The following is a 22,341-nucleotide window of genomic DNA, read 5'->3' on the forward strand; positions in this document are numbered from 1 at the left end:
GTAGACATACCCTGGCTTAAAAATGCTGAGACAGAGAGGATTCTGTTATTTGCAACTGGAATCTGCAATGGGAAGAATTCAGAAATATTACCTGCAATACTGCAGATGTTGTGGGGCATTATCACAGGATGTGGATGATCAATCAGGATATGAGCAAGGAGGGGGTGCATAGTATGGCCTCAGACATGCTGCAGGCTAATGGCTTTATGAACATTCCTGCTAGGGTGACCTGATGTCCTGTGTTGTACTCAAGTAGCTCCTCTGCTGCTGACTCTAATCCTTCCATGTATATAGTAGGTGCTGAACAAATATTTCAAATCAGAAAATGTTAAAACTGCTGGGCATCGTGGCTCACTCCTGCAATCCCAGCACTTTGGGAAGCTGAAGCAGGTGGATCACTTGAGCCCAGGAGTTCAAGACCAGCCTGGGCAGCATGGCGAAACCCTGTCTCTACCAAACAAACAAACAAAAAGTAGCTGGGTATGGTGGTTCATGCCTATAGTCCCAGTTATTAGGTAGGCTGAGGTGGGAGGAAGGCTTGAACCTGGGAGGCAGAGGTTGCAGTGAGTTCATATGGCTGTACTCCAGTGGTGTACACTGGAGTTGCCTGGGTGACAGAGGAAAGAAAAGAAAGAGAGAAAGAAAGAAAGAAAGAAAGAGAGAGAGAGAGAGAGAAAGAAAGAAAGAAAGAAAGAAAGAAAGAAAGAAAGAAAGAAAGAAAGAAAGGAAAGAAAGGAAGAAAGGAAGAAAGGAAAGAAAGAAAGGAGGGAGGGAGGGAGGGAGGAAGGAAGGAAGGAAAGAAAGAAAGAAAGAAGGAAAGAAAGAAAGAAAGAAAGAAAGAAAGAAAGAAAGGAAGGAAAAGAAAGAGAGGGGGAGAGAGAGAGAAAGAAAGAAAGAGAGAGAGAAAGAAAGAAAGAAAGAAAGAAGGGAAAGAAAGAAAGAGAGAGAGAAAGGGAGGAAGGGAGGAAGGGAGGGAAAAACAAAGAAAATGTTAAAACTTGGTGAGACTTGAGCAATCATCTAGTCTAATAATTTCCGTGTGTAGATGAGAAAACTGAAGTGCTGAACAGAGAAACAATTTGTCAAAGGTGACAATACTTAGTGAAGTTGTTGACCTACCATGGCTCTGCTCTGTCTCAGTGTGTCTAACAATTTACTTTTTAAAGTTTCCAAAACTAAGAGTGTCTGCAAAAAAGCAAATACACCAACTACAGATAAATATCTGGTTTTAATACACGATCTTGAGGATAATGAGATCCCTTGTCCAGTGGTTACAGCCGTGTGATTCTTAGCCACAGCAGGGTTCAGGGAAGAATGTGGAGGCAGTCCTGGTGTGGTATAAAAGGTATAAAAGGAACAACTAGGGTAAGATCAGGGATGGGGAGCTATGGCTGGCTACAATATCTGACTCCAAAGAGGAGAGAAAAATTTCGAGTTGAATTCATAGTTAACAGTGGGTCTTACTCAATGCAATAGCTATGTTTCAGAAACTTTGCATATTGAGTTTTAGGAAATACAATCCTGTTTTAAACAGGGGGTGGCACTAGTCATTTAGAAGATTGTTACAATGGATCACTTTTCGAAGTGAAAGACTATAGGAGCTGCTCAGTGGTAGACAGGGTCGAATCCATGGATAAGTGAACAAGTGCACTGAAGTGCTAGGCCAAATTCTGGAGGTGCTGGGAGGTGACAGAGCAGTATATGCAAGGAATTTGGTGACACATGGCAAAGTAGGATGTCTGGGCCAATCACAGGGCATAGCCCTTGGCAGGAAGACCGTCACCTTTGGGTAGGTCTTTTAGCAGAGTCCAGCAGTGCTCTAATGCAGAATGGCATTGGGACGAAGGTCAAAAGCAGGCAGATCTAAAGACCTGGAAAAATTGGAATAGCAGCAGGTTAACTAAAGTAGAGAGTTTATTCATATAGTAAAACCAAGGCCCAGTTACAGAAAGAAGATAAACCATCGTTATGAAGACAATATGGCAAAGTGGTCGGGGTGCTGGCTGTGCAGTCAGAGGATTCCCTGAATGTTGGCTCTACAATTGACCAATTATATAACCAGGTAGAGGGATGGCCAAAAAAAAAGAAAACCCCAAATAGCCTCAATTCTCCACACCTCCCTATATTCCCATTCTTTGCAATGTAACTTTGCAGTTCTTTCTATCAAGAGGAGGAATCTATTTTTCCATCTTTTGAATCTGGGCTAGCCTGTGACATGCTGTGGGCAAAAGAAAGGAGCAGAATTGTGATGCGGTGCCAGTTCTAACCTACAGCCCAAGAGGCCTTGCATACCTCAGCTTCCTCTCTTGGAATCCTGTTTAGCTGCCATGTGAGCGTGCTTGCACTAGCCTACAGGGGCAGAGACAAGTCAGCTCAGCTGTTCCACCTAAGGCTTCAGACATGTGTAAGAACCCAGTCAAGATGAGCACATCTGATGTGCATCTGACTACACATGCTACAGAGACCTCATGCAAGACTAGAACCACCCAGCTGAGCCCAGCCAAAATTGCTGATCCACAGAATTATGAGCCAAATACATGGTTATTCTTTTAATCTAGTAGGTTGCTACACAGCAATAGAACTGATACAGTGATCCTGGGAAGGTTAACTACCTATTTTGAGCCTCAGTTTCTCCTAGGTGAAATGCAGATGGTAATAGTCCCTACTTCATAGAGTTATTGTGAGGACATAATGAAATAAAGCCTAAAATTATTGAAAATATTATTTGGTAACTACTAAGGGCTTAATAAATGTTGTTGCTATTATTACTAGATTGAGGCATAAGGGTGGTTATAGGATATGGTTTGGAGACATAAGAGGGCTCTTGAAATCCCCCCACATGCATTATTTCAAGATTCAGCAGGAAAATGGCTTAGTGAATGTATCTACAGGGAATAGGAGCTGGGTAGGAAGCCAGCCCAGCTTTGTAATGAGTATCCCCTTATTTATAAAGTTTGCAAATCTGAGTTTCTACATTTCAAGTTTTCTGAAAACTGGACTTGCCTGCACTAACTACTATTTCTATGTTCTCAATATAGAAGCTGAATGAAGCTGCTCCTTTGTAAAGACTTTAGAAACTCCAGCTCTCTATGAGTCAGTAAAAACCCCTTTTAAAAAAGAATCTGCAGGCTGTTTAGGTACTAATTGTCCCTGGACTATTTTTAATAAACCATTTTTGTTCAGCTTATCATTCTCCATCTGCTGATACCTCTGCACAGGTAAAATGAAGTACAATTTATCTTACCAGACTAAAATATGATCCATCTAGCACTGAATGGGTTTTAATCCAAAGCAAGTAATTAATTGTCATAGCCTAGTAATTACCAAGCAGGGATGGGATTACATAAAAATGGCTCTTGGATGGGATCATGATTCTGTCCAATTTTAAAATTCTTTTTGGTCTTATCCTCTGATTTATGAGCCAACTCTAAAAGGCTGAAGCAGGATTTGGTGCCAGCCCTTGTCCAAGTGAAGTCTCACCCTCCATTTAGGTAATTAATGGAGGCTACTAAAACTCAGATCTCGTTAGGCTTCTTTGTAATCAATTGCTTCCAGGATTAAAATTGAGACTCTTGATTGGGGAACTTGAAGCAGATCCAGCAGCCTCAGCTTTCTGATTACAGTTTTTAAAGCTTCAGCCATTTGAACTTGACAAATAAGATTTGTACCAAGCACCCCAGGGATGTGGAGGCCAGCAAGGTGGCCAAGGTCAGAGGACTGGCAATAGATTCAGAACCATGATGTAGTTCCTAGCAATGGGATTTCTGCAAACACTTATGTGCATTTTCCTAAATGGCCATGTTGTGTCCTTCTCATTTAAATGAGGCAAACTCAAATTGTGAGGTCTGTGCCTTTTCCATTAGACTTCTTATTCCGAAATTTTTATGATTCTAAAACTTTTATCTTACAAAAGATTCACTAAGGTATTTTTCCAAAAATGCATATTACTAGCTGTATGTTTGATTTGGTAGGTCTGAGGTGGGGATGTAGAATCTGAGTTTTTAACAAGGTCCTCATGTGATTCTTATGCTGGTTCTCCAAGGACCACTCTGTGAAGACATTGCCGCAGTGATGAATTTCTAAAGGTTCTGTGTGTCTATGAGAAGAGCGGAGGATGAGGTTGTTATCTCTGCATGTTATTTCTGAGTTGTTATCACTGCCCACACAGTGATCACAGTAAAGTCCTGCATTCAGTGGTATCCAATCAAAGTGACTCATTATTACTCACCGTGCTAGAGTTCATACTCCACCAGATGGAATTCAAGTAGCCATTAATTTATGCCATAAAAAGTTGGGAATGTATTAGTATGCAGACAAATGTTTGTTCTTGTAAAAGAGCAATAAAATTGATAAACGCTAAGCAATAGCAATAATAAGCAAGAAAAAAAGAGAGACAGCACAAATACCAATATTAGGAGTTAAAAAAATTTGATGCTGCTACAAATCTATTAGACATGTATTAATCATACCTTTTTATTTTCTAACATTTTGGCATCTGGGGCCTTGCTGATCCTAGAGAGCCTTCGCATCTCAGTTCCCTCTCTTAGTGCTGATCCTGGATAGACTTTTCCTCTTAGGGCTACCCAATTCCTAGACGTAGTGAAGAACTTGCCTGCAAGGGTTCCTTTCATATGCAAATAAACCAGTTCAACAACCCCCTTTGTTGAGCTCTCACATGCCTTGCCATTATTTCCCTGCTCCGATCACCCCAGGTCCAGGTTTCCTACAACCAGGGGTGGCCCTTCTCCCTCGAGCCTGCTGAAATTATTCCAATTAGCCAATCATAAACCTACTTAGCACACTTACCCTGCCTTGGCCATCTCTTTCCACATACACACACATGCACACACACATACACACACACAAACACATACACACACACACACAACCAACACGATACTCTTGCCCATGTTTCCCCCTCACTCCCTCTGCTCCTGGCTGACCCTGCTGCTTCCCCATGTATTTCTCTGTGGCATGCTGTGCCTTCTGCTTCTACAGAACTGTAGATATTAATACAAAAATCTTCCTTCATGATAGTAATTTCTGTGCCCGTGTATTTTATCACACATGATTAAAACAAATCTGATGGACATTTTACAACACATCAAATCAACAATGGATAGAACATCCAGACAGAAAATCAATGAAGAAACATCAGACTTGAACCACACTATACACCAAATGGACCTAATGGATATATGTAGAGCAAGCTTGTCCAACCCGTGGCCCACATGCAGCCCAGGATGGTTTTGAATGCAGCCCAACACAAATTCGTAAACTTTCTTAAAACATTATGAGATCTGTCACAATTTTTTTCTTAGCTCAACAGCTATTATTATTGTTAGTGTATTTTATGTATGGCCCAAGACAATTATTCTTTCAATGTGGCACAGGGAAGCCAAAAGATTGGACTCCCTCGATGTAGTACATTCTACCAAACTGCAGAGGAATACACATTCTTCTCAAGCACATACGGAACATTCTTTGGGATAGATCACACATGAGACCACAAAATAAGTCTTCACATATTTAAGATTTAAATCATATCAAATATCTTCTCTGACCACAATGGTATGAAATCAGAAATTAACAACAGAAGGTAAATTAGAAAACTCACAAAAATGTAGAAATTTAACAATGCACTCCTGAACATTCGATGAGTCAGAGGAGAAATCAAGACATACCTTGAGAGAATCCAAATGAAAGCATAACATACTAAAACTTAGGGAGTACAGCAAAAACTGTAATGAGACGGAAGTTCATAGTGATAAATGCCTTCCTTAAAAAAGAAGAAAGGTCTCAAATAAACAACCTAACTTTACACCTCAGGGAATTCGAGAAAGAAGAACAAACTAAACCCAAAGTTAGTAAAAGTTAGTAAAGATTAGAGCAGAAATAAATAAAATGGAAACTAGAAAAACAATAGAAAAAAACAACAAAACTAAGAATTAGTTTTCTGAAATGATAAATAGAATTGGCAAACCCTTGACTGACCTAACTAACAAAAAAGGAAAGAAGACTCAGATAAATAAAATTAGGAATGAAAATGGAAACACTACAGCTGACACCACAGGAATAAAAAGGATCATAAGAGACTACTATGAACAATTATACATCAACAAATTGCATAACGTAGAAGAAATGGAGAAATTCCTATAAACATACAACCTACCAAGACTGAATCATGGAGAAATAGAAAATCTAAACAGACCGATAATGAGTAAGGAGATTGAATCAGCAATCAAAAACTTCCCAAGAAAGAAAAGCCCAGGACTAGATGATGTCATTGGTGAATTCTATCAAGCACTTAAAGAGGAATTAATGCCATTTTTTCTCAAACTCTTCCAAAAAATTGAAGAGGAGCAAATACTTCCAACTTCATTTTATGAGGTCGGTATTACCCAGATACCAAGGCCAGACAAAGACACTACAAGAAAAGAAAACTACAGGTTACTATTTCCGATGAGTAAAGATACAAAAATTCTCAACAAAATATTAGCAAATTAAATGCAACAACACAGTGAAAAGATCATATGCGATGATCAAGTGGGGTTTATCCCTGAGATGCAGGGATATTTTAACATATGCAAATCAATACATGTGATACACCAGATTTACAGAATGAAAGATAAAAATCACATGATCATCTCAATAGATACAGAGAAAGCATTTGATAAAATTCCACATCCTTCATGATAAAGACACTCAACCAACTAGGTTTAGCAGGAATGTATTTCAACATAATAAAGGCCACTTATGACAATCCCCCAGGTAACATCTTAATCAATGTTAGAATGGCTCTTATTTAAAGATAACACATGTTGGCAAGGATATGGAGAAATTGGAACTCTTGTACACTGCTGGTAGAAATGTGAAATGCAGTCACTATGGAAAACAGTATGGAGCCTTCACAAAAAAATTAAAAATGGAACTAGCATGCTATCTAGCGATCCCATTCCCGGGTATACATCCAAAAGAATTGGAGTCAGAATCTCAAAGACATATCTGCATTCTCATGTTCATTGTAGCATTATTTACAATAGCCAAGGCATTTGTGTTGGGAAACTACCCAATTGTCTACTGACAGATAAATGGATAAAGAAAATGTGGCATTGTATATATAATGGAATATTATTCAGCCGTAAACACGAAGGAAATTTGTAACAACATGGGTGGACCTGGAAGACATTATGCAAAGTAAAATAAGCTAGTCAAAAAATAACAAATATTGCATAATTTTATTTATATGAGAAATCTAAAATAGTCAAACTTTTAGAAGCAGAAAATAGAATGGTGGTTGCCAGGGAAGGAGAGAAGGGGGAAATGGAGAGCTGTTGCTCAGTGGGTATAAAGACAACATTATACAAGATGAATAAATTCTAGAGATCTGCTGTACAACATTGTGCCTGTGGTTAATAATACAGTGTTTTCACTTAACCATTGAGGAGAGTAGATCTCATGATACATGACAACACACACACACACACACACACACACACACACACACACACGCACAAAAGCAAAGAGACACAAGGAACTTTAGGGGTTGATGGGTATATTTATTACCTTGATTGTGGTGATGATGGTATGGGTGCGTATATGTGTCCAAACTCATCAGACTGTATACATTAAGTATATGCAGTTTTTGTGTATATCAATTATACCTCAATAAAGCTGTAAAAAGATAAGAGGATATTATGGGCAACTTTATGCTAATAAGTTTGAAAATAGAGATGACATGGATAAATCCAAGAAAACCACAATTTATGAAAATTGATAAAAAATAGAAAAAAATCTCAGTATCATACATCTGTTTAAAGAAGGTGAATGTGTGATTTAAAAAATCTTCCAAAAAGAAAATTTCAGGTCCAGTCCAGATGGCTTCACTCTTGAATTCTTCCTATTTTTTAACTTTTTATAAATTTTAAGCAGGTCTACTTAATTTTCTATCATCATTACTTTAGTTCATTATATTTAGGAAAATAGAGCATTAAAGCAAAATTGTATTGTAAATTAAACAGTGAACCTAATAAATTGTTGACTTTATATTTTTTATAACAGATATATAATTTAAATAAATGTATAAGATTTTTTCATAGATTGAAATTGTTTACTCTTCAATGAGTAAAATATACTCTCAATTTTAATATGAATAAGAAAATATGATGAAAAAATTGTTTTGATACAAAAGAAGACAAAGACATTATGGAGAGAAAGAAAAGAGAACAATCTCTCCTGTGAACATAGACGCCAGTTCTGAGTGGCACCCAGCACCCATGAGGATGTACCTTCAGTGGCTCCAGGTAATGTAGGCTGGATTCACCTGACCTATATTATTTGATGGATCCAATAATCTTCAAAATGTTTGTAGCAGTTACGGAGGTCATATAGAGAGTTTGGTAAGTTCCAATATGAAAACTATAGTACACCCATAGGATTTTGGATCAAGGCAATTAGACTTCCAGTAAGTGACAATTTTCCCTTAAGTAACAGCTTTGGGCCTGATATTGTGCTGTGTTTGAGATTAAACATCTGAAAGATCATGTGGCCATGAGTTCCAAGCAGTCCATTATATCTGGATGCAATTTTATTCAATCCATCATAAAGGGAGGCATCTTCACCGTGCTCTGTCATCAAGGGGAAGAGATACACGCAAGATCAAGCCTCAACAGGTCCTGAACGTGCAGGTTAGTTTCAGAAGTTGTGGGTTGTAAACCCTCTCAGAACCCCTATTCCTCTCTCTCTGCTGCCCTCCCTTAATCTGCATCTGGACACATGAGGAGCTCCTTATGATTGGTTAATTAATGAGGAAAAAATTAGAGCTTTGTTTACAGGTGACTATGCAGGTGACTATGCACAATATATCATGGATTACAGTGGTATTAGAGCCCTACTCAGATGTAGCTTTGAAGCATAATAAAAAATGGGAAATTTTTCTGTGGGCAGAACTTTAGTGATTACAGTATATATTATTTCCCACTTGTCCTGGACAGAGAGACAAACAATTGTAAGGATTTACACAGACAGTCGGGCAGTAGCTAATTTTTTGGGTGAAGGTTAGGAACTCAGAGAATGATTCAAACATGAACTATAAGGAAGTTCAGGAAACATATGTGAGTCCAAAATATGAGCATATTTCTATCTTGTATACACAGTACTAGAAATCCCTCACTTCAGAAGACTACTTTAATAACCAAACAAGGATGGGCTTATCTCCTTTGGATGTCAGTCATCCACCTGCCCCAGCCACCTGTGGTGTTGCTCACATTGCACATGACCAGGGAAGCTATAGCGAAATAAACTTTCCCTTGCCACCACTGCTGACACCCCAATGTGGCAGCAAAACAATTATCCTCAAGACCCTTACATGAAGCCATACTGAATACCTGGTAGCTAGTAATTCCACCGGACCCTTTTCATCACAGAACATGCAGTCATTATTTTTCTTATCAAACTATTAATAAACACTTCTGGGAGCTGAGTTTTCTGTTCTTACACACGGATGTACTGAGAGCCTTGTTCACTATTATGGCATCTATTCCATACCACACTTCTCCTAAATAGGGACTCACCTCAGTGTGCAAAATGGAAGACAATGAGCTGATGGGATACACTGGTCTTATCACATTATGTTCCCTATAACCCAGAAGTAGCTGACCTCATAAAATGGTGGAATGTCCTGTTAAAGACACAGAAAAAGCAAAAGAAGGACTTCTGAGGAATTAGAGGCTTTCAGGAGTGAAACACTGGTTACTCCACTTGGAAGGACTCCTACTGACTGAAAGACTGAGTAAGGGCAAAACAACATCGAATGGGCAGGACTCACACATAATAGCTACAGCATAGTGACCAGCTGCATAAAGACCAGTTAGTCCTGGTGAAACCTATCTTTTAGTCCATAGGTTACAAAATTGTGAGATGGTATTATGGCAGACCTAGAGGATGAATAAAAAATACCCAATAACATAGAAGCAAACACTGAGACAAGAATTTGGGTTCATGCCACTTATTTGAGAGGTGACTCTAGCAAGTATCAGTAGGACAGTGGGAACGTGAGATTGAGGAAGAGAAAGTGCAGGCAATAAAGGATACACTACTGTGCATATTATCAGTGTGAGCAACTGGAGCATAATCCCAAAGGATTAAGCACTCTAGAAAACTAGAATATACACCTAAGAGTTCTTCCAATAGCTCCAGGAAGGGTGAGGAAAAGTATATATTTGTCTATTAGTTCCTTTAGTCATTGGTTGAGGGCTGCTCCCAAAGTGGTGATAACTTTTAGACATTTCCTTCCCTATCACAAAAATGGTCAGAGAAGTCTCCAGTGGCCAGAGAGAGCCTACAGGCAAAGAGTGCTGGCAGTTGGAAGTCAGGGCCAGCATGTACTGAAATAGTACATGGTAAAGAGATATGAGATGCACTTAGAGATTCTATCCTGGGAGAACAGGGGCCTGGAGGCCTTGCTTCCGGGTGCAATAGCTGGCTGAGACTTTCAGGAAGGAGTACAGTTGAAGGTTTACGTGGTATGATTTTGTAATGTTAGATGGCAGCATTTGTAAAATTCTGTGAATGGAAATATGGACAAATGGCTAGCCAGAGGAATTAATGTAGTGGATATCTATGGCTTCCATCTGCCCAGCATCTCTTTCTTTGGGAGAATTGCAGGCCCCTTTCCCTTTCCTTCATGCCCTGCCACCAATATTCTCTTCTGGTAGAGAAACTCAACAGAGGATAACCCACACTCCTGCTCTACTGAACACAGGTGTTGAGCACATGCCCAAGCTAGGCCAAATTCCCTCTCTTGGGATCATCTGAGTGGGAATGCCCAGGGAGGTAAGATGGTTGGTTCTGAGTTGTATGAAGGTAACAGTGTAATGATGAAGTCTGGGAATTTCTGTCTATGAGATCCCTGAATCTTTCCTGACTACATACTTCCAGAGACTGGTTTATTAAGCTCTTTAGTTCTATAAACTACCAAGCATCTTTTCAATAAACCCCTCCTTTTGCTTAAATTAGGGTCAGTTTAGATGCCTTACCTCCAAACAAGCTGAACTCATGCAAATATTCAAAGTTTCCTGGGTGTCAAAGCAAAAAATTGCCTGTATAAGAAATTACATGAGTTCTATTTCCAAATAATTTTAGGTTTATTTTCCCCAGATTATATTAATTTCTCTGAACAAAATGGGACTTGAAGGCAGATAGAAACTTAAAGCTAAGTATCTGCCTCTTTCATTTTCAAAAGGAGAGGAATTCATTAAAGAATTAAAGACCAAAACATGGGCATGGAACTAACTGTGATACAAATTGATTAAGCTTCAAAGTGCTGAAGTCTTTAGAAGATGGAAATCGATAAAGAGGGATAAACTGGGGAAGTTTCTTTAGCATTAATCTTTCTGAACCACTCTTAGGAGAAATATACTTCCCCAAGGAGAAAGCACTTTGGAGGTCCTGTAAGTTGCCCAATTGAGGAAGGGCAGGAGGAGAGGATGCATGAAACCCAATAAGCAGGCAGGCTGAGTTGTTAGCTCACCTCCCAACTGGGAATTTCTTTGCCTATTGGAGAGGAAATTTGGCAGCAGCTAACTTTTGGATAATAATGAGCTGTTGCAAATAAATGCCAAGGAATGTTAAATGGCCCATGATGTACCAATCTACACTGATTTATTTTCAATGGCTAATGAGAGGGTAAAACTTGATTAAATGTTTTAAGATAGGGCTGATTTAAGAGTCCTAATATTGTGTAAAATTGTAAATATCTTCCCAATTCAATTGCAAGACTTTAAAGATAAAGCTTTTAAATTTCTATTTAATACCTGTCTTAGTTTGGATTGCCCCAGAAGCAGAGCCTAAGATCTCTAGAAATAACTCATTTTGCATGAAAGAAACTTTGTACCCTTTGACCAACATCACTTCATTCCCCTTCCCCCACAGTCCTTAGCAACCACAATTCTGCTCTCCACTTCTGTAAGTTTGACTGTTTCTGATTTCATCTATAAGAGAGATCATGTAGTATTTCTGTTTCTGTGTCTTGCTTATTTCGCTTAGCATAATGCCTTCCAGCTCCATTCTTATTGTCACAGTTGGCAGGGTTTCCTTCCTTTTTAAAGCTGAATAATATTCTGTTGTACACATACACCACATTTTCTTTATGCATTCATCCATCAAAGGACATTTAAGTTGTTTCCATATCTTGGCTATTGTGAATAATGTGCAATGAACATGGGAGTACAGATATCTCTTTGCGAACATGGGTTTTTTTGTTTTTTGTTTTGTTTGTTTTTTGAGATGGAGTCTGGCTCTGCTGTCCAGGCTGGAGTGCAGTGGCCCGATCTTGGCTCATTGCAACAACCACCTCCTGGGTTCAAGTGATTCTCCTGCCTCAGCCTCCCAAGTAGCTGCGACTACAGGTGTGCACCACCATGCCCAGCTAATTTTCATATTTTTAGTAGAAATGGGGTTTCACCATGTTGGCCAGGCTGGTCTCAAACTCGTGACCTCAAATGATCCAACCACCTCGGCCTCCCAAATCGCCGGGATTACAGGCATGAGCCACCGTGCCTGGCCTTTTTTTGTTTGTTTGTTTGTTTTTGAGACTGAGTTTCCCTCTGTTGCCCAGGCGGGAGTGCAGTGGCATGATCTCAGCCCATGGCAGCCTCTGCCTCCCAGATTCAAGTGATTCTCCCACCTCAGCCTCCCTAGTAGCTGGGATTACAGGAGTGTGCCACCACGCCTGGCTAATTTTTGTATTTTTAGTAGAGACAGGGTTTCATCATGTTGGCCAGGCTGGTCTCGAACTCCTGACCTCAAGTGATCTGCCTGCCTCTGCCTCCCAAAGTGCTGGGATTACAGTCATGAGCCACTGTACCTGGCCTACAAACCCGTTTTCAATTCCTTTGGATATACACGCAGAAGTAGGATTGCTGGACCATATACTAGTTTCATTTTTAATTTTTTTGAGGAACCTCCATACTGTTTTCCATAATGGCTGTAGTAATTTACATTCCCACTAACAATGTATAAGGTTTCCTTCTTCTCCACATCCTGACTAACCATCTTTTGCCTCTTTGATAAGTAACCATCTTAACAGCTGTTTTAAGATGTTAAGAAGTAGGATTTCATTGTGGTTTTGATTTCCATTTCCCTGATAATTGATGTTGGGCACATTTTCATATGCCTGCTGGCCATTTAAATTTGTTCTTTCATGGAGTGTCTATTGAGGTCCTTTGCCTATTTTAAAATCATGCTTTTTGCTTATTTTTGCTATTGAGTTGTAGTGACTCCTTCTATATTTTGGATACTAATCCCTTATTGGATGTGGTTTGCAAATACTTTTCTTATATCATATGTTGTCTTTTCATTTTGTTGATTGTTTCTCTTGCTATGCAGAAGTTTTTGGGTTTCATGTTATCTCACTTGTCTATTTTTGCTTTTGTTGCCTGAACTTTTGGGGTCATAACCAAAAATTACTACCAAGACCAATGTCAAGATTGGTTTTTCCTATGTTTTCTTCTAGGAGGTTTACAGTTTCAAGTTTTACATTTAAGTCTTTAATCCATTTTGAGTTAATTTTTGTATATGGTGTGAAATAGGGGTCTAATTAAATTTTTTTCTTGCATGTGGATATCTAGATTTTTAAAAATCACCATTTGTTGAAGAGACTGTTCTTTTCCGTTTTGTGTTATTGACACTCCTGACAAAGGCCAATTAATCATATATATGTGGGTTTATTTCTGGGTTCTCTATTCTGTTCCATTGGTCTATGTGTTTTTATGCCAGTACTAAACTATTTTGATTACTATAGCTTTGTAGTATATTTTGAAATCAGGTGGTGTGATGCCTTCAATTTTATTTTTCTTACTCAAGATTGCTTTGACTATTTAGGGCTTTTTGTGGTGTCATATTAAGATTTTTTTTTCTATTTCTGTGAAACATACCATTGGGATTTTGATAGGGATTACATTAAATCTGTATATCACTTTGGGTAGTAAGAACATTTTGACAATATTAATTCTTCCAATCCATGAACATGGGATATCTATTCCTTTATTTGTGCCTTTTTAGATTTCCTTCATCAATGTTTTATAATTTTTGGTATATAGGTCTTTCATCTCTTTGCTTAAGTTAATTCCCAAATATTTTATGTGTTGCTGCTGCCATTGCTAATATATTAATAAATGGAATTTTTTCTTAATTTCCTTTCAGATAGTTTGTTGGTGTATAAAAATACCACTGATTTTGTATGTTGATTTTGTATCCTGCAAATCCTTTATTGAATTTGTTTATTAGTTCTAACAACTTTTGTTTTAGCGAATTTTTAGGATTTTCTACATATATGATCATACCATCTGGAAACAGAGATAAGTTTACTTCTTCCTTTCCAATTTGGATACCTTTAATTTCTTTTTCTTGTCTGATTACTCTGTCTAGGACTTCCAGTACTATGTTGAATAGCAGTGGCAAGACTGGGCATCCTTGCCTTGTTCTGGATCTTAGAGGAAAAACTTTTAGTCTTTCTCCATTATGATGCTAGAGGTAGGTTTTTCATATATGCCTTTATTGTGATGAAATAAGTTATTTCTATACCTATTCTGTTGAGAGTTTCTTTTATCATGAAAGAATATTGAATTTGTCAAAATACTTTTCCTGCATCTATTGAAATAATCATGTGGTTTTTGTCTTTCATTCTGTTAATGTAGTATCTGTTGTATCACAATGATTGATTTTTGTATATCAAACCATGGTTGAATCTCAAGGATAAATTCCACCCCATCATGGTGTATGATCCTTTTAACGTGCTGTTGAATTCAGTTTGCTAGTATTTTATTGCAGATTTTTGCATGTATGTTCATCAAGGATATTGGCCCGTAGTCTCTTTTCTTGTGTTGCCTTTTTCTGGCTTTAGTATCAGGGTGATGCTGGCCTTATAATATGAGGTTAGGTGTGTTTCTTCTTCCATTTTTTTGGAGAGTTTAATAAATGTTGGTGTTAATTTTACTCTAAGTGTTTGGCAGAATTCACTCATGAAGACTTCTAGTCCTGGGCTTTTCTTTGTTGAATGCTTCCTACCTTTCTGACATTACTTAAATTACATTAAATTCATTTTTATTAAAAATAATCTCTTCCTGTCATTCAGGAAGGAGGGTATTTATGTAAATGCAGTGCATCATCTAGATCCATCTCCACAATTAGTTTTGTGAGTAGCTTGATGTCTGTGTATTCCACCTCTTCTTTTCTGTACTTTTTCTGTCCAACATTGTTCCCTCTCCCCATGGCTGTGTAACATAGTTAGACTTTAGAGTTTGGTAGACTTAAATTCCAATCCAAGTCCTACCACTTCCAAGCTGTTCAATTAAAAAAAAGTAACAACTTTATGCAGATATAACTCACACACCACAAAATTTACCATCTTAAAGTACACAATTCTGTGTTTTAAAATTATATTTAAAGAGTTGTGCAAACTTCACCACTAATTTTAGAAATTTTTTTATCAGTACTAAAAGAAGCCCTATACCCATTAGCAGATACTCCTCTTTCCCTCCTACCTCCTGAAACTCATTAGTACTTTCTGTCTCTGCAGATTTACCTATAGAATGGAGAAAAGAATATTTGCAAATTATACATATAATAAAGGATCTATATCCAAAATATGTAAGACTTCTCAAGAGTTATCTTAACAGGCTGGGCACGGCAGCTCATGCCTGTAATCCCAGCACTTTGGAGGTTGAGGCATGCAGATCATTTGAGGTCAGGAGTTCAAGACCAGCCTGGCCAACATGGTGAAACCCTATCTCAACTAAAATACAAAAATTAGCCAGGAGTGGTGGCATGCACCTGTAATCCCAGCTACTCAGGAGGCTGAGGCAGGAGAATCGCTTGAACCCAGGAGGTGGGGGTTTCAGTGAGCTGAAATCATGCTACTGCACTCCAGCCTGGGCAACAGAGTAAGACTCCATCTCAAAAAATAAATAAAATAAAATTTAAGAGTTGTCCTAACAATAAAAATACAAATAACCCAATTTTAAAATGGGCAAAGGATTTGAATAGACATTCCCCAAAGAAGAAATTTAACTGATCAATGAGAACATTTAAAAATGTTCAAATTGGCCGGGCACAGTGGCTTACACCTGTAATCCTAGCACTTTGGGAGGCTGAGGTGGATGGATCACTTGACACCAGGAGCTTGAGGTTACCCTGGGCACATAGGGAGACTGTATCTCTACAAAAAATTAAAAAATTAGCTAGGCATGGTGGTATATGCCTGTAGTCCTAGCTACTTGGGAGGCTGAGGTGGGAGGATCGCTTGTGCCCAGGAGTTTGAGGTTACAGTGAGCTATGATTGCTCCACTATACTCTAGCCTGGGCAACAGAGTGAGACACTGTCTCTAAACAAACAAACAAAATTACAATGAGATATCACTTTATATCCTCTGGAATGGCTACTATCAACGAATCAGACAATAACAAATATTAGCAAAGACGTGAAAAACTTAAAACACTAATATATTGCTGGTGAGATTGTAAAATGGTACAACCACTTTGGAAATGTGTTTGAAAGTTCCTGAAAATGTTATAGAATTTCCATGTGGCCCAGTGATTCCACTCCTAGTCATATGCTTAAGATAAATAAAAACATATGTCCATACAAAAACTGTACATGAATATTCCTAGCAGAATTAACTATGATAGCCAAAAAGTAGAAACAACCCATGTGTTCCCCAACTGATGAATGGATTTTAAAAATGGGTTATACAATTGAATATCATTTGGCAATAAGAAGGAATGAACTACTGATACATGCTACAACATTGAAAACATTCTAATTGAAAGAAGCCAGGTACGAAAGACCATATATTGAACAATTGCAAGTTGTTTGGTTTGAGGATGCTAACCTTCTTTGTATGAAAAATGAGAATAATAATACTTATCTCAAAGGGTCATTATAATATTAGCAAATGTATGCAAAGTGCGCAGCGGGATGACTGGCATAGGAAAGCATGGGAGTGGAGATGATAACATCGCTGTCATCATCTGACACAGGACTACACATAGCAGATGCTTAGAAAAGACATTTTGACAGCTTGATTTTCAGCTCCAAAGACTTCCATGGTTGACTAAAATTCTGGGACACGTCTGAACCAAAACTGTGAATCTAGCCTTTCTTGGGCAGGCAGGGAAACATTTCTAATTTCCTGATCTGAGTCTGCTGCTTGAGCTGCCCCTCTGATGAAATGCCACACATCTTCCCCCACAGTGTGCGACAGCCGCCGCTGACCTGACTTACAAAGACACTCTTTGAGCAACGAAGAAGTAACAATGTTCTAAGGAGATTTAAATCTAGTCTTTTGGAAAACTCAGTTTTGGGTTTCTTTCTTTCCCTGGCATTTTGTCCTAGGGAACCTTTCTATCCCTTTACTCAAAATTAAACAACATAGTTTTATAGAGCAATTGGCCTGTGGAAGACCTCACAGGGGAACAGTTTGTAAGCCAAGGCAGTAGATCTCTGCTTGCCATGGTAACTTAGTCCCTGAAAGACAATATCCCTAAAAGACAACCCAGTTTCATTTTTCCCTGGGTCTGGTTGGAGTAAATACTTTAAGGGGCTTCCTGTGTGCCTCTTGGCCCATTAAGTGTCCATGCTAACAAGTACATGGCAGTTGGGGACGTGGTGTAGGCATGCACAAAGTTAGATTTTCAGTCAACAAAGATCAACGGCACTAAACTATGGCTATTCTTCTATTTGGTGGGAAAAGAGTGATTCTTCTATTTGGGGGAAAGAAAGAGCTGAAGGGCTCTGCTGAAGAAAGAATAAGAAAGTAAAAAAAGAAAGAAAGAAGAAAAATAAGATAGAAAATAAGAACAAGGTTTTGGAAAGAGCCAGGAGCCCCAGGTTTGAGAAAGCTCTAAATCTGCCTCATTGTGTGATCTTGGATAAGTCTCTTTTCACTCATATCTCATTTCCTTATTAATAAAATGATTTCTTTTTGTTTTTTATTTTAAGTTCAGGGTACATGTGCAGGTTTGTTACATAGGTAAACTTTGTGTCATGGGAGTTTGTTGTACTGATTATTTTATCACCTAGGTGTTAAGCCTACTACCAATTAGTTATTTTTCCTGATCCTCTCCCTCCCCCAACCCTCCACCCTCAGGTAGCCCCCAGTGTGTGTTGTTCCCTTCTATGTGTCCATGTGTTCTCATCATTTACCTCCCACTTATAAGTGAGAACACGTGGTATTTGGTTTTCTGTTCCTGCATGAGTTTGCTAAGGAAAATGGCCTCCAGCTCCATCTACATTTCTGCAAAGGACATGATCTAGTTCTTTTTTATGGCTGCATAATATTCCATGGTGTATATGTACCACATTTTCTTTATCTAGCCTAACACTGATGGGCATTTAGGTTGATCCCATGTATTTGCCATTGAAAATGAAGTACTTCAACTTTGTTATCTCCTAGCCTTTTCTGTTTCCAAATTTCATGTTTTTATACTGTGATTCAGAAGCTTGCAATAAAAACATCTTGCAAGTGTAGATCTTAGATGTGAAAGCATATTCACATCTTTAATTTCATTTGATTGCAGATCCAAATTTACCATGCCAACAGGGGTTGAATGTTTTGTTATTTGAGAGACAAGAAACACACTGAGAAGTAAAAGGGTTTTCCCAATGTCACGACTAATAAATGGAAGAACAGTGACCAGCTACTCAGTTGGTCAAGCCAATTATAAGACACAAATAATCAATAGCAATTACTAAGACCCTTGATGTTTGCTTCTTAAATTCATGAGTCTTTTTTTTTTTCCTCCTTCACTTATTCTCTCACTTCTGAGCCCATTTCTTGAAATCTCACAGTGGAGAAGGAGAAACTTTCTCATAAAGACAGAATCATAGGGCAGTGACATTGTGAGTTAAGCCCAGGACAGACACGTGCACAGGATCCTGAGGGAGCACAGCCGGAAGGGTAGGGAACATTGTTTTTTAGGGAAGGCTCATTTGAAGGAAGAGATATCTGAGTTGAAATTTGCAAAAAAGAGGATGGAAGCAACAGGGAGCCTGCATTTTGTTAAAAAGCATAGCACTGGCAAGGATGCAGAATCAATAAGCAACTCAGAATCTGTGGGGCTCCAATGGCAGTGGAGGGAGAGTAGAGGCAAAGGGTTCTAGGAGGTAGGGTTGGAGATGTGGTTAGATGCCAGATCCTGGAGATCCTGGGGTTCCCTACTTGGCAGTCATGACTTTGTCCAGTACGCAATTGAAGTGGGGCTGGGGAGCATGGAAGAGCATTAAAGATGGAAAGGCAGGTCAGGTATGTACAGGGTGTCCCAAAAGTCTTAGTGGAGTTGTTTGTTTGTTTGTTTGTTTGTTTTGAGATGGAGTCTCACTCTGTCGCCCAGGCTGGCGTGCAGTGGTGCAATCTTGGCTTACTGAAACCTCTGCCTCCTGGGTTCAAGTGATTCTCCTGCCTCAACCTCTTGAGTAGCTGGGATTACAGGTATGCCCCACCACACCTGGCTATTTTTTGTACTTTTAGTAGAGGTGGGGTTTCACCACATTGTCCAGGCTGGTCTCAAACTCAGGTGATCCACCTGCCTCAGCCTCCCAAAGTGCTGGGATTGCAGGCATAAGCCACCACGCCCGGCTGTTAGTGGAGTTTTAATCTTCAATAACTTGAGAAGTATGAATGCTATTAACTTTAAAAAAAACTTGAAATTTAAAATATTCAAATTTCCGTTTTACTCATTTTGTGAATTTTGAAAGATAAATTTAAAAACTTTGTTTTTCCCATAATTTACTGAGGTAAAATTGACAAATAAAAATTGTATGTATTTATGATGTACAATGTAATGTGTTGATATACGTATACATTGTGAAGTGATTACCACAGTCCATCATCACCCAGAGTTACCAGTTTTATTTTTTATGGTAAGAACATTTAGATCTGTTATCTTAATAAATTTCAAGTCTACAATACATTAATTATAGTTTGCATGCTGTGCAATAGATCTCTAGTCCTCATTCATCCTGCATAACTGAACTTTGCAACCTTTGACCAACATCTCGCCATCCCCCGACTCTCCAGCTCCTGGTAACCAATTTTCTACTCTGCTTTTATGAGTTTAACTTTTTAAGATTCTACATCTAAGTGACATCATCCAAAACTTGCCTTTCTGTGTCTAACTGGCTGCACTTAGCATAATGTCCTCCAGTTTAACCTTTGTTGTCACAAATGGCAGATTTTTCCTCTATTTAAAGGCTGAATAATATTCCAGCATGTATGTATGTGTATGTGTGTGTGTGTGTGTGTGTGTATGTGTGTGTGAGAGAGAGAGAGAGAGAGAGGGAGGGAGAAAAAGAGAGGCATAGATAGAGATATATCTATAATTAATTACCCCACAGTTTTTAAAATTCATTTTTCCATCAATGGATACTTAGGTTGGTTTCATATCTTGGCTGTTGTACATAATGTTGCAAGGAACATTGCAGATAACTCTTTGAGATACTGAGTTCATTTCCTTTGGATATACGCCCAGAAGTGGGATTGCTGGATCATATAGTAGTTCTGTTTTCAATTTATTGAGGAACCACCATAGAGTTCTCCATAGTGGCTGTACCAATGCACATTTCCTCCAACAGTGCATGAGGGTTCCCTTTTCTCCACATCCTCATCAACACTTAGCTTTTGTCCTTTTTACAATAGCCGTTTTAACAGGTATGAAGTGTTATCTCTTTGTGGTCTTGATTTGTATTTCCCTGGTGATTAACGATTTAGCATTTTTTCATATACCTGTTGGTTATTTGTATGTTTTCTTCAGAGAAATGTCTGTTTTCTTGCTATTGAGTTGTTTGAGTTCCTTATATATTTTTAATATTAACCTCTTATCAGATATATGATTTGCAAATATTTTGTCCCATTCCACAAGTTGTCTCTTTACTTTAGGAATTGTTTTCTTTGCTGCACAGAAGCTTTTCAGTTTGATGTCATTTCATTCGTTTATTTTTACTTTTGTTGCCTGTGCTCAAAAAGTCACCATCCAGACCAATCAATGTCTTTTCTTTTGTTTTCTTCTAGGAATCTTATAGTTTCGGTATTAAACTTATTTTGAGGGATTTTTTGTATATGGTATAAGATAGGGTGCAAATTAGTATTTCTGATTATGATATCCAGTTTTTCCAACACCATTTGTTAAAGAGACTTTCTTTTCTCCACTGTATATTTGTGGCACTTTTGTCAAAGATTAATTGACTGTAAATTCATGGATTTATTTCTGGGCTCTCTATTCTGTTCCATTGATCTGTATGTATGCTTTTATTACAATACTATGCTGTTTTGGTTACCATAACTTTGTAGTACATTTTGTGTGATGCCTCCAGCTTTGTTCTTGCTCAAGATTGCTTTGGCTTTTCAAGTTTTTTTGTGGTCCCATACAAATTTTAGAATTGTTTTTTCTATTTTAATAAAAAGTTGCATTGAAATTTTGATAGAGATTGCAATAAATCTTCAGAATGCTTTGGGTAAGTATGCACATTTTAACTCTATTAATTCTTCCAGTTCATGAATATGGGCTATCTTCCTCTCATTTCATCAATGTTTTATAGTTTTCAGAGGTAATGATCTTTCATTTCAGTTAAATTTATTTCTAAGTATTGTTAATGCTATTATAAATGGGATTATTTTCTTAATTCTTTTTTTGATAGTTTGTTGTTAGTGTATAGAAATGTCACTGATTTTTCTATGTTGATTCGGATCATACAACATTACTGAGTTTTTTTTTATTAGTTCTAACTGTTTTTCTGTGGAGTCTTTAGGGTTTTCTATATATAAGATCATATCATTTCTAAACAGAGATAATTTTACTTCTTCCTTTCCAATTTGGCTGCCTTTTATTTCTTTTTCTTGCCTAATTGCTCTGTCTAGGACTTCCAGTACTGTATTGAATAGAAGTGGTGTGAGTGGATATCCTTTTCTTGTTTCTGAGCTTAGAGGAAAAGCTTTCAACTATTCACCACTGAGTATGATGTCAGCTGTGGGTCTGTCATAAATGGCCTTTACTATGTTGAAGTACATTCTTGCTATACCTAGTTTGTTAAGTGTGTTTATAATGGAAGGTTGTTGAATTTTGTCCAGTGCTTTTTCTGTGTCTATGGAGATAATCATGTGATTTTTATTTTTCTTTCTGTTAATATGGTGTAACACATTTATTAATTTGTGTATATTGAACCATCCTTGAATTCTAGAGGTATCACTTGATCATGGTGTATGACTTTTTTACTGTACTACTGAATTTAGTTTGCTAGTATTTTGTTGAGGATTTTTGCATTACTGCTCATCATGGATATTAACCTGT

Source organism: Pongo abelii, chromosome 21 (assembly GCF_028885655.2).
Source record: "Pongo abelii isolate AG06213 chromosome 21, NHGRI_mPonAbe1-v2.0_pri, whole genome shotgun sequence".
Taxonomy (NCBI): Eukaryota; Metazoa; Chordata; class Mammalia; order Primates; family Hominidae; genus Pongo; species Pongo abelii.